Source organism: Schistocerca nitens, chromosome 9 (genome assembly GCF_023898315.1).
Source record: "Schistocerca nitens isolate TAMUIC-IGC-003100 chromosome 9, iqSchNite1.1, whole genome shotgun sequence".
Classification (NCBI taxonomy): domain Eukaryota; kingdom Metazoa; phylum Arthropoda; class Insecta; order Orthoptera; family Acrididae; genus Schistocerca; species Schistocerca nitens.
In genome coordinates this window covers 389250966-389251185 of record NC_064622.1, presented here as the reverse complement: position 1 = coordinate 389251185, position 220 = coordinate 389250966, and positions in this window count along the sequence as shown.

The window sequence follows — 220 nt, the reverse complement described above, 5'->3', positions numbered from 1 at the left end:
GCTACGCGCGCTCATATGTCAGCCACAAACAGTAAGGCCAAAAAGGTCACGGGCGACAGTTGACACTGGGAACTGGAGACGACATCCAGACGGGTCACAGCAGCTGCAGCAGCTGTGGTGACGTCAGCCACGAGACTTGCTCACAAGACACTGCGGTAGCAGACAAACTCAGAAACAAAAACTAGCACAGTGACGTACGGCCGTGAATTAGGGATGCTAC